This window comes from Delphinapterus leucas, chromosome 14 (assembly GCF_059928025.1).
Source record: "Delphinapterus leucas isolate spDelLeu-1000000601 "Yukka" chromosome 14, BTC_Dleu_Yukka2, whole genome shotgun sequence".
Classification (NCBI taxonomy): Eukaryota; Metazoa; Chordata; class Mammalia; order Artiodactyla; family Monodontidae; genus Delphinapterus; species Delphinapterus leucas.
In genome coordinates, this window is record NC_143142.1 from 27,664,951 (window position 1) to 27,677,654 (window position 12,704).

At 44.9% G+C, this 12,704-nt stretch overlaps 1 protein-coding gene across 1 annotated transcript in view; it reads right to left on the reverse strand.

Annotated features, from left to right (window-relative positions):
- LDLRAD4 (low density lipoprotein receptor class A domain containing 4) overlaps positions 1-12,704 on the reverse strand; it is a 304,508-nt gene that overhangs the window by 115,188 nt on the left and 176,616 nt on the right.

Consider the following 12,704-nt stretch of genomic DNA (forward strand, 5'->3'; position numbering starts at 1 on the left):
TTCTCCTTCCCTATCTGTGTGCCATGATGGTCTGGGCACTCAGTCTACCTGGAGAGCCCAGGGAACAGAACGCAGACACAGACTCTTTCGGTAAGAGCTCAGGGGCACTCGGGGCCTGCCATAGCTCACTCACCCCACGCCTCTGACCCACAAAATAGTAACATGATGTGCCCAGCAAGTCATGACTATGGGACTCTTCCTTTGCTTGAAAAAATCCTTGGCAGTTTTTTCCCCGCCACCAAGGATGAGGGAGCTAGTGCAGCAGCAGCCCGGGCGGCAGCAGGACTCAGGAGCTCAGGCTGGACAAAAGGAGGCTCATACATTTTATTTCCAACTTGTCACTGGATGTTGTGAGGCTCTGGGCAAAACATTTAACCTCACTGGTGTTCGTTCATCTCATGACTAAGAAGAACCAGGTTTATTACCAGGCAGGGGCAGCACTGACTTTATAACATAAAACATGGGAACACAACATGTGCCCTCTGCTGAGAAGCATCCGTACCAAGGGCCCCATAAGTGACTTAAAGAACAGGATGGAGCCCAACCCAATGCCTGTAGGCTTCACTGAGCATGGGATGTCTGCAACCTGTGCAAATCAGTATTTGAAAATAGAATTTACTTTTATAAGACAAAATAAATTTGCAAACTTAACACATTACTATAAATTTAAGCAATTAAGGATAAAGGAAATTACATACACATGGGCGCATAAACATCTATGTATATCTTACATCGACTGTCACCCTAATTCTGACCAAGAGCTTTTCCCTAGGAGCACCCACAGAAGCTGGTGGGATTCACACAGGACATCCCACTCAGTGAGCAGCCAGTAGAAAAAACCCCACAGAAAGAGACCAGGACCCCCACTGACACTGACCATCACAGCCTCTTCATTTCTCCTTGGTTTTGTCTGTCTAGAACATGGGTGGCAGGTCCTTTCCACTCTAAAATTCCATTATTCAAATAAATAATAAAAGGCTAGACATCAGCACACAAGACCTCCACCCACTATGCTAACGACACAGAGGGGCTGCAAAGAGAACCCCTTATCTGCAGTAAAGAGACAACTTAAATCCTCAGTATTTCTGCAACCCAGTATGAAAGTGCCATCACAATTCTCTGTGTTCACATCTTCCTAACAGAGTCTAGAAAGAGACAACAACCAAAGCCCTGACCTAGTTCAGACCCACACGTGAACACCCCCCAAATGCACATCCACAGCTGGTGACTGGCTGCAACGTCCAGGTGAAAACTCCATGTGCTGACTGTGAACCAGGCCACATGTCAGGAGCTCTGCTGAAGCCCAACTCTGCTGCCATAAGCGGCACAGACTCAAATCCAGCTGCTTGAAATTACATTGATGAAGTGACTTTTTTTTTTTTAACTTAATGGAGAAAATGGATGTCAAGGAAAGAATTTATCTTCCTTTCCAAAATAAATATTGGAGCTTGGATTACTACCCAACATGAAAAGGACATTAGCCAAAAACAGTACTCCTGATGTTGTTGAAACAGTGATTGGAAAGAAGGGAACACTAACCTAAACTGAATCGAACTCCAAGTAAAAAGTTAAGCACCGCTACGGTTTGAAAGGATCCCAGGTTAAACTCCCACGTTCAAGTTCGTGTGGAACTTTAAACGAGCGCAGAAACAAAACCACATCCACACTTCACTCTGATCTCAGCTTGTTTAAAGGAGACCCTGTCTAGAGTTACAAAGTATTTTCAAGGAAATGAATTATGTGATTCAGTTATTCATACAACCAGTATTTTAGCTCCTTCTGTGTTCACTGCCAGGCCCAGAGACACAGAAACACAGAGATGAAAGAGCAAGCCCTCTTCAAAGGACTACAACACAAACTTTTGTAAATGTGAGCAGCAACTAACACATGTGCTCACTCCTTCCGAGGACCGATTCTCCTTCTTTGTGTCCCTCACAGTGAGGCCGCTGCCCAGCGAGGAACGGGACCTTGGTGAGTCACCTGTTTGTTGAATAAACATATGACCTCATCTGAGCCTCATAAGAACCCTGTGAAATTATTAGGGTAGATACTATTATTCCCATTTTACAGATGAGGAAATTAAGACTCAGATTAAGTGACCTGCCTATAATTAAACTGCGAATAAATGGGAAAATGCAGACGTGTGTCCAGATCCACCACCTCTGGTCTTAGGCTCTCTAATTGCTGCCTCTCAGTTTCCAAATCTGTTTTCATGAATGTGCAAAATTCATTTGTAATGAGGATGACATGTATGTAACAAAGTTCTCAAAACAGTTTATCTTAAGTAGGCTTAACATTACTCAGAATGCATTAAAAAGGCTTGTGCTACTGATGTGCTTAGAAAGCTTTTAGTTCTTAGATAATGGAAATACTAACATCAACCCACTGAATTTCAATTTCATAATATCTAAATCTTCTCAGTGGTGAGTCATTAGCTGAATATCAAACTAAAAATCTCTCCATCTCATGGCCACTTGAATCAAAACAACTGAATTGAAATTTTGCACCAACTTCGGCTTCTTGATATATCTAGAAATCTGCTATAATGTTATTAAGTGTTAAAGATTAATGCTAAAGCTGGAATGAAACTGCAGACCAGAGTCAAACGCCTGTCCAAGGTAACCTAATCGTATTGATCGAGGCAGGCTTCCAACTCAGTCCTGACTCACCCTGCAAGATCATCTCTACCACACTTTCTACCCCAAAGCCCAGTGTGTTCAGACATTAGGGGTGGTCCCTAGTAACTAGGTTATTGTGATAGTTCAAACAAACTAAGAACCCCAAATGAGAGGCTCTAACCATGGCCGCCTATGGAATTCCTGGGCTGATCTTTCAACACCAGCCTGGACCACTGCGCTCCCTGGCGTGAAGTGGCCTGGATAGTGGGTGGTTCCTAGGGATCCTTAGACTGATTCTGATGGGCAGCCAAGAAAAGCCACTGCCTCGTGAGAAGCAGAGAACTCATTCACATGAAGCCCTCACTCTAGCTAATAGTATTGTATAGCTAGTATTGGAATGTTTAGTTGGTATTTGCTAATTTACTTAAAAAAGAAAACACCTAATATCTTAAAATGGGCAGGTATTTTGACGACTCCTGGATATAGGGCCTGGTTGCTATAACTTTGTACTGTCAATGGGATATTTCAGAAACTTTGGGACTACAGGTATGACCCGCAAACTACATTTTGACACAGTATAGAGCCAGGAGTCATCCTCAATGAAATAAAACAAGTCAGAGAAAGAAGACAGAAGAATTTTTCCAAATGTTTTCTTTTATTTTGTCCATTCTTTGTGGAGCTTGTTGTCTATTCCTGCTAAGCAAGAAGTTGAAGGAAATCAAAGACTGTTAACATCAGAAACATTTTGGTTACAAATTCATGGTGATTTCAGATGTATAATATTGGAACAGAATATAGAATCAACAACCAGGAACCAGCTTTTCCTGCAAGAGCTATATATTTAATTTTAAAATTTGTAATATTTAAATAATTCCTCTTCTTTAAAGTCAGGGTTTTTTAGGTAAAGAAAATGTCATTCCCTTCTGCCATAATTCTCTATTTGATTTTTTATTTTTAAAAATCTAGAATCAGCAATAGATTTTAGGATCACTTTATTTGCTTTTAGTAATACAGAATTTTCTCCAAATTTGGAGAATTCTTTAGCTTCTCTACACTCCTACATAAAGCTTCTGATGAATTTCAGTGACTTTGAATTGTCACAGATTCATAAAATTCTAGCGCTGAGAAGGCCCTAGAGACACAGTGGACTGTCCTCTCAGGTCACAGATGAGAGAATTCCTGACTCACCCAAAGTCAGGGAACAAACCTCCTGTAAGGGAACTTAACACCCACAATTTCTACCGAATTTGGGGAAAAACACTTTTTGTCCTAAATGTCATTCTTATTAGGTACAAACTAGTACTAACCATTTGGAGTATACCATGTGAAAAAGGAGAAAGGAAAAGAATGATTAAGAGAATTTCCTTTGTTACTTTGAATTTTATTACCTTTGAAAAATACAAGCAATTTTAAGAGCCCTGAAAGCAGGAAAGAAATGGAATATCCTAGAGTGGTCTGTGAATTCCAAACTTTTACACACACAAAAAAAAACTGTATTAAAAAAAATTTTTAAGGACCAGTAGCTTAACAATTTGAATATTCTAAAACTAAACTTGGACAGGGGTAAATACTCAATCTTGACTTGCAGGAGAACAAATGTGCATCTCAGAGGCCAAAGTTAATCCACTTGGTAGAGTCAACATTCTATTAGTTAAAAGGCAAAAAACAGGTACTTGAAAGTTGCTAAGAATAAATCTTAAATGTTCTCACCACAAAAAAGAAATAGTCATTAGGTGACATGATGCAGGTGTCAGCTAACCACTGTGGTCTTCATTTTGCCATATACACGTGTGTCAAATCACGTTGTCCACCTTAAACTTACACAATGTTGTGCGTCAATCACACCTCTATAAAGCTGGGGGAAAGGGCAACAAAAACTTGTTCTCAATTTTTCCTATGCCCTTTTTAAAGCCTTAGTTTTCACAGATATGACCTCAGTCACAAAGTAATGCAGCACTGCATCACAGCCATAGAATCAGCCTCTTTTGTGAACAGGCAAAGCGGTCCACGGCAGCTATTTCTGTGAGAGTTCATACAGCACCATGGGCTCACTCAGCTCACATGTCCATCACTCACACACCAGAAAACTGGGAATGATTCTGGCTCCAACATTTCTGATGTTAAATCTAGAGCTTGCTCTCAGTAATGGGGCCTTCTTAATATACTTACATTGTAGATAACAGAGACTAAACTTAGCTGCTAGGGACCTATAAGTGAAGGACTAATAAGGTTCTAAAATTAGCACAAATAATTTTACCACGACCAATATAAGTTTCCTACTATCGCAATGACAATACTTTTATTGATTTATTCATACACTGCCTACTCCCCTGCAAGGCACAAGATTATCTACCATAAAAGCAAAGTTGCACAGAAATGAAAACAGTGAGTAAAAGACAAAAACCACAAACCTAGAAATGCAGGGGACGGAGGAAACCTGTGACCGTAGAGAGCTCTAGTGACCAGTCACTAAACCCAGCTCCAAGCAAAGGGGCTGCCGCGGACCAGTGGAGACCAGAGGACCGGTGGCGAGCGCTCACTGGCCCACAGCAGGAGGCGCTGCAGTCAGTCGGAAACAGACTTTCTCCTGCTTCTCAGACCTGAGAGGATCAGTCACTCTTCTCATTACAGGGTGCTGTACAACAACACGGAGGTAACCTCGACACCAACTTTGTCCAAAAAGGGAAAAGTGCTCCTCAGATTGTTCTTTCCTGTGTGACCTCCTGTGAGGCTGGAATATTAGACTGGTTTCTATTGAAGGAGCCAGAATGACAGGGTCCAGAAAGTAGCTATTTAGCAAATTATGAAGATAAAGATTCGAGACTCTTCAGAAATGAAAAGTTAATCCTTACGGCTATTCATCTCAAATGTCAGCTTTTGACAGCATGTGAAAGGCAGATGGATGATAAATGCATGTTCTTCTGCAACATTTTTCAACACAAGGAATACATTTTGAGTAACCCGTAAGAGACTCAGTATCTCACATAACATCAACACTGATCTCCACGCACGTCTGAGGAAAGACTTCTGAGACACTGTGGGTGCCTCACCTGGCATCACACGGTGACCTGAGCGGCACACCGAAGGCCAAACATAAACACTGCGCATCACTAACAACGTGCTCCCCTCACGCAAAGACGGTGCTGACTTTGCCGGTCATAAATTTGAAACAAAGGAGAATTTAATTTGAAGGTTTACATTCTATGTAATGAATTAAATTAACAAGCACTTAATAAAAGTCATATCTTAAGTGGTGCTATTGAAACCATAGTTATCCTCCAGAAAGATGACTGTGACATGATAAAAGGACATTTGCCCATATAGTAAGATTAACAGAGAAGAATCTCCCATCAAAGGTAGTAATAAAATTTTTTTTAACTCAATCCATTTTATGATGTGGCTTATCGCTCTCACTATGGTGCTGGAAAGATGGTGCTGAAAACATTTTTAATGTGTCTAAAATTCTCTAACAACCATGAGTGAAAAATATGCCTTTAAAAGTCCAAGGTACTTTGGCTTTAGACTTCCAGTCTTAAAATTATCCTTTAGAGCAGCTTGAAAAACTTACCCAACTTTCATCAAAGCACGATCAAGTATTTTAAAAGTCAGTAAAAGTCCTCTAGGAGTTGAATTGGCAAATAGTACTATTTCTTTTCTATGTTTAAAGGCATTGAATGAATGAATTCTGCGCTTTTCTGTATATAAAATGCGAAAAGGGGTTCTCAATTAGCTTTTTAGAACAGTACTGGAAGCAGGTAAGGAACACCTTAAAATACCCTGCAGAACAAAAAGGTGTATCAATATATGCAACGCACATGGGAAAATACTTTGAAAAGACGCTGAGCAAAATACAAACAATGATACCTCTGGGTGCTGGGATCATTAGTAATTTGTAGTTCCTTGTGAGTTTTATGTATGATTTTATAATCAGGAAAATAAAAAGCCTATTTTAAGGAGGGAAATCTCTGTGAAAACCAAATATTTGTAGCACTCTAAATCCACCATAATGAAGTACCTAACTCCCCACGACGTCATCCAAACAGAAATCCAGACATACAGCTCCAGCCCCACTATCTCAGTCACATTTCAGCACAAAGCACATGTGGGACACCCCCACGGGCAGAGCGGCAGTAACAGCACACACACCAGCTGACAGTTCCTGCCTGAGGACCTGCTGGGGGAGCTCTGGGGGGCGAGGGGCCAGTCCCATAGAGCCACAGCCCACAATGTGGAAGTAAGGCTGAGGGCCAGATGTGCGGTCATGGAGCGCCCTGGACACCCTGCTGAGGAGCAGGCCCAGTGCTCCATCTACAGGCTTTAAGTAAAGGCCTCTGAACAGGATGTAACCGCACAGCCCTGAGCATTTAATGCACACCTGTAAAGACTAACCCTGCACACCCCGCTCAATACAGCTCCACGGAGCAGCAACAAGAGTTCTAAGCTGTCCAGTGACATACACGTTTGAGGTGCACGGCCGTAAGGACCACACTGCAGGACCACCTACATGGATGCACAGGTGTTTACGGCACAAAGTTGGACCCCAAGGGGGAACCACAGGGGTGAAAGGGTGGCATAGATTCTCAGGTACTGAAACCACTGAGCCTCGGGACTCTTCCCCTCAAGCCACTCTTTCATTCATTCTTTCACTCAAGAGTCCTGCACTGCTCTAGCGAGGAGCATGGCCACAGGTGCCAAGGACAGAATAGACAGTCCATTGTCCTAAGACTCAGGAAACTGGCTTCTCCTCCAGCTCTTAAACTAAATATTGTGTTTATCCCCAGGCAAGAATAAGAATCTTAACCTCTAAACTCCTTCCTGGTAAATGTGGTACCTGGATTAAAGGAGTAGTTCTGCATCTTTCCCGGACAGCCCCAGGGACCCCTTGAGGACTCAGGGTCTCCAGCAGGAGGTGGGTTGCAGGGTCAGTGAGGAGTCCCTGCAGGATTGCTAAATCTGTGTGCAGGGTAGCTTTCCGTGAGATTCCACTGGAAAACAGCATCCCCCAGCTAAAAAATCTGAAAGCTACCTACTGCCTTACATTCTAAAAGTCCTTTCAGTTCTTAGGATCCATGATTCAAAAGAATTTTAAGAAAGAAATTTTAAAGAATGAAATTCTACTTGAGCCCTTTGGTACTTCTGTTGCCCACTCTTGATTATTCTAATGATTACCCAAATAACAGGTGCTTTCAAAGTTTCTGAGTTCTGGACATTTGGTTACACACTGAGTATCAATACCACCTCTAGCGGATCTTTCGCATCAGCTTTACAAACATCCTATAACCTCCCCCATCTTTAAAATAAAAATGCTTTGGGCCCCACTCTCCATGTCTCCACTCCCAAGGCTCAAGCCTGTAGCTGTGCAGGCTTTGGCCGCATCACTGCACACCCCCCATCACTGCGCCAAAACTGTTTCTCCAGGCCGCGAAATGACCTCCATGTCATTAACTCCAGTGCAGCCATGCAGGCCGCATCTCACTAGACCCGCCTTTGACAGCCAGCCACTCCTACCGCCCGGAACCAAGTGCTTGGTGGGTCCAAGGACACGTTCCCCCCTCACCGATCCCCCTCCCTCCCTGATTTGCTGCCCTCTTTTCTTTGCCATACACCCAGGCCCTGTGGTCTCAAGCCATCCAGCCTCTCCATGCCAATGACCACATGTCACCTGTTGGCATCTCCAGGTGGTGTAACACACCTGAACTCACCACAGCCTAGCCCAAAGCACCATCTTCCCGTGCCAGCTGGCTCTGCTAACAACCCCCCATGTCTCGAGAACACATCCTCCCAGCTGCTCAGGGAACAACAGTGCAGTCACCTGTGACTCTTTCCTTTCTCTAATCCAGTAAGAAATTCTGTTAGCTTCACCTTCAAAATATGTCTGGAAACCGGCCCCTTCCCACCATCTCACTACAGTCACCCTGGTCTAAGGGCCATCACTGCTCACCTGGATGACCCCGACAGTCTCCTGACCAGCCCCCCAGCTGCTCCCCGTATCCTTCCCACCAGAGTCTGGTCCCAAGAGGGGACCCAGGACTACTCTGCCCAAAACTCTCAAATGGCTTCTTCTATTTCACTCAGAGGGAAAACCAGGGTCCCTACAATGAACCCCACACAACCTCCCATCAACAGGCCCCATCCACTCCCTGGCCTCTCCTGTCCCCGAGTTGGCCCTGGGTACACGGGCCTCCTCGCTGTCCCTTGAACACACCCGGCTCACTCAGGCTCGCTGTTCCTCTGCCTGGAACACTCTCTCTTGAGGAATCTGCTATGCTAATAACTCCCTCACTTCCGTCAGGCCCACGCTCAGACGTCACATCTCTGTGGGCTTTTCTCTGACCACTCTGTTTAAAGTTGGATCCCCTCCCCAAGACCCCACCCCTACTCCTGGCCCTTCCTATCCTGCTTTCCTGCTGGATTTTTCTCCACAGCTCTCTATTTCCATCTAACATTACATCTAATGACATGCATAACATTTCTTACCTTTTTTTCCCACTAGAACATGAGGGCAGGTAGGGATTTTTGTCTGCCTGGTTTTACTGATGAATTCCCAGAGTCTGAACAGGGCCTGGTATACAGTAAGCATTCAATAAGTATTCGTTAAATAAATCAATGAGCAAAAGTAAAAGCTTGTCGGGAAGTTCTTCCAGGAACCACAATTTACTACTGCTATCCCTTTGAGTGAGAAAAGTTTTCTCTGCACATACATCCTCAATAGGGAGGGGTGTGTGTGTGTGTGGTGTGTGTGTGTACACATATGAAAAATGACGTAGAAAGAAGACAAAAAGATGAAAATAAAATTCAAATCTATCATTAGCAAATTACACGAGAATTTTTAAAGCAAAGGGTTAGTTAAAATTATTAGCCAAAATAGATCTTTAATTACCTGTGGTCTTCATTGATGGAAACAATCTCTCTCTAGTTGTCAATGTCATAAACGTTTAGGCTTTTTCCCATCTGTCCCTTCCCCGTCCTCTGGCTTAATTCCTAAATCACAGAGTTCCCTCTCAGGGCAACCCATGTGTTCTGGCTGAAGCACTGGCCTGTCTACCCAGGAAGCAGCAGCCCCTCACACACAGCTGCCAGCATTCTGAGAGAGAGTTGGGCGTGGGCACCGACCCCCCCACATGTCTTGCTTTTAATTGCCACAAACAGGCTCGGGGGCCGGGGAGCAAGGCAGGTGTTTAGGATTCATAGCATTGCTGACCCTGCGTCGTCCTCAAGGTGACTCCACCTAGCTATTTTTACTATTTGGGTGAAAACCGCCTCACCTTCTTGCCTTGAGCCTCCCGTGGCTGGCTGCGCCTTGGGTTCTCCAGCTGCCATCAAATTTGCCCTTTACGAATTTCCCTTCTTGAAAACGTCCACCTTTGGAGAACTCCACAGAATCAGACCTGGCTGCCCAAGTGCTGCATGAACCCCTGTGTTCCCTGCCACCTGAAGGTGTGTGGTGGTATCCTCGTGCTTTCTGATGGACAGCATGGCGCTCTACTGCAAGGAGAACTCCCCTGCCCCGTTTTGTCTTATTTCCCCTACTGGTTCCTTAGAAGCCCTTCTTTGTCCCCTCAGATAAACTTCCTACTTCAGGCCTTATTCAGCCCTCCTGTCCCCCAGGAGAAGCTGACGGCTGCATGTTCTTGATGGCACCCCACCCAGCCAAGTCCCCAAGCTCTCCCACCACACACAGCCCTCAGGGATGTTGGTAGACAGAGCTGTCCCTTCGTCCCCCCAAGGGAGACCTTCAAATACTGAAAATAATGGCCTTTGGTTTCCATAACTAAACAAACTCCAAGTCAGGGATCAGTGTGGGTGGGAAGCCATTGCTATACTCCCTGAATGCCACACGTTAGAGGGAAGAGGCTCCCTCTGGCCCTGCACTCCACCCCCCCTCCCCATGCTCACTGCTTTACTGGAGAAAACGGTCTATGTCTGATGATCTAGCCCAGGTTAGACTCCCACATTCACAAGGACAAGACTTTTGTGCCCTGAACATGCTCATCTGAGGTCTTTCATAAAGAACTTTTCTTTACAGCACCGTGGGCCAACCTAGGATTTCTGGAACCCCTCTGCCCGTCTCCCCAGTAACCAGAGAGACTGCTTCTGGTAGAAGATGTAGGAGACTTCAGAACAATCTGACCAATAATCAGGACCAGGGTCTTAAACCTGCCCTCCCCAGTGGAGAGCACGTGCTGGTAACATTCTTACCTTCTGAAATTAACAGCCCACCTGACTTTCTGCTCACCTCTCCCAACGGCACACCAGCAGGGTCCTGTTCCATGGGTGGTGTGACTTGACACCCAGGACCCAGAGCTCTGGGCATTCTGCTGCTCTTGGTCATCTGGTCTCAAATCTCCTCCCGCCGACTGCCCTCTTGGATCTGTATCCCATCCCAGGCTGTCACCACGCTCCACCTTCACCCGGCTTCCCTGCTGGCCTCCTTGTGACAGGACGGGCCTCAAACACCTCTATGCCCAACTCCAGGGACCCACTCACTGCTGCTATGGCTGAGCCCCGATCAGCTGAACTGGTCACCAGAGCAGTTCCCAGTGACCCCCTAAGTGTGGAAGCATGACCACCCACTCCTGTGTAGACAACACACGTCTGTCCTCACTCCAGCCTCGATGCTCCCACTGAAGCAAGCCCTTTCCATCCTGTTCTGTCCTTAATGCAGACAGAATAGCTTGTCCAGACTGAAAACTCCTCCCTCGAACACAGTTCCGCTTTCTTATCTCCAGACTCCAACCTGTCATACTGTCCACATCACTGGAAGGAGCAAACACACAAAGTAGACACAGAGTCAGGGTCTAATTCTATTTTACAGCCAGTAGAGGAGGTCTTCCCAATACTTTTTCTGTAAACATGGTTATAAAACAGCAAGAAGAATGGACGTGAAAAAGAGACAAATGTGGATAGAATCTGAGTTCTAAAACACACACTGAAAAATTCATTGAAAAAATACAAAACAAAGTAATTTTTCTTTATATTCAAGTATAACAAAGCACCCTGATTAAAAACGTACCCCTTATCACCTGTGTCCAAGACTCCCTATCTACATTCTTTGCTTTATTTTTCTGTAGCACTTAACACCTTTTAATAAATCCCATAATTAACCTTGTTTTGCTCACTGTCTCTCCTCACTAGACTATAAGTTCACCTCAATGTACATAGGGCATTTATTGTTTACTGTTACTTTCCTGAGGCCCAGAACGTCTGCATGTAACAGCTTCTCAAAAAACATTTGGTGGGACCTCCCTGGTGGCACAGTTGTTAAGAATCTGCCTGCCAATGCAGGGGACACAGGTTTGAGCCCTGGTCCGGGAAGATCCAACATGCTGAGGAGCAACTAAGCCCGTGTGCCACAACTACTGAGCCTGCGCTCTAGAGTCCACGAGCCACAACTACTGAGCCCGTGTGCTGCAACTACTGAAGCTTATGCACCCAGAGCCCGTGCTCTGCAACAAGAGAAGCCACCGCAAGGAGAAGCCTGCACACCGCAACAAAGGGTAGCCCCCACTCACCACAACTAGAGAAAGCCTGTGCGCAGCAACGAAGACCCAACGCAGCCAAAAATAAAATAAATAAGTATTTTTTTAAAAAAACAGACTTTAATTATACATTAAAAAACATTTTTGGTGGATGAAGGAAAGTTTATTCTATCAAGTCAATTGTTATTTCTAAAACATAAATATCATGTCATCCCTTTACTTTAAGCCTTCAGCACGTAGTTTGTGTTAGCTGGGCACGTAAGAGCCTTCCTCCTGACATGGACCTGACCATCTTTCCAACCTTACTTTCCAGCTCCTCTACACATGCTCTGGAAGCCAGACACACCAGAACACAAGGACGATCTTCAGCACACACAGCTCCTGTCACAGTGCCTTAGTGCACGCTACTGCTCCTGCCTAGAGTGACTCACTCCCCCCACTTGACAAATGCTGACGACCTTTCAGCCAAAAAAAAAGGGGCGGCGTGTCTGTGACACCTTCCCCAACCTCCCCACCCCATCCACAATTAAACACGGCTGCCTCTGTGCTCCCATGGCAACCTGTGCATCCGTCCAGTACAGCGTTTGTCACATGGCTGTCGTTATTT